The 423-nt window shown below is 43.0% G+C and overlaps 1 protein-coding gene across 1 annotated transcript in view; it reads right to left on the reverse strand.

The window, feature by feature from the left end:
* The window catches only part of LOC117117389 (fibropellin-1-like), an 18,562-nt gene that overhangs the window by 17,502 nt on the left and 637 nt on the right, over positions 1–423 (reverse strand). The window lies entirely within an intron of this gene.

The raw sequence follows: 423 nt of genomic DNA on the forward strand, positions 1-423 counted from the left end.
TATGTATACTCCTAACTGACACCTAGGGAGAAAAAGCCATGTCTTTATTTCCCCTTAACGTCGTTAAAATTTCCCCTTAGCGGCAGTATATTCACCTTAAGGTGTTGTTTCTAACCCTTTCCATTGTTAACGTTTCTGTATCTACTGGAACCAAGCCACATAGCTTGTATTCCACTATTTGCATTCACACCTAGGCTGTGTATATATATTGCCTTGGTTTGGCTCTGTAATCATTAGTGGTCGTGGGACTGGTTTGGGCCCTACCTAAGCTGGTCAAACGTTTCGTATGGGTCTATTCCCTAGCTGCACTGATGAGGCCTGGAAGGCCAAAACGGATCCGTCTGCAGATATTGGGATTCCTTCCAGTGGATACTTAGGTTATTTTGTCATTCTGATCGGATTTTCTCTACTGTTCCGTTTCAA

This window comes from Anneissia japonica, unplaced genomic scaffold, assembly GCF_011630105.1.
Source record: "Anneissia japonica isolate Jap-2015-1 unplaced genomic scaffold, ASM1163010v1 scaffold1509_len713820_cov188, whole genome shotgun sequence".
In the NCBI taxonomy this organism is placed as follows: domain Eukaryota; kingdom Metazoa; phylum Echinodermata; class Crinoidea; order Comatulida; family Comatulidae; genus Anneissia; species Anneissia japonica.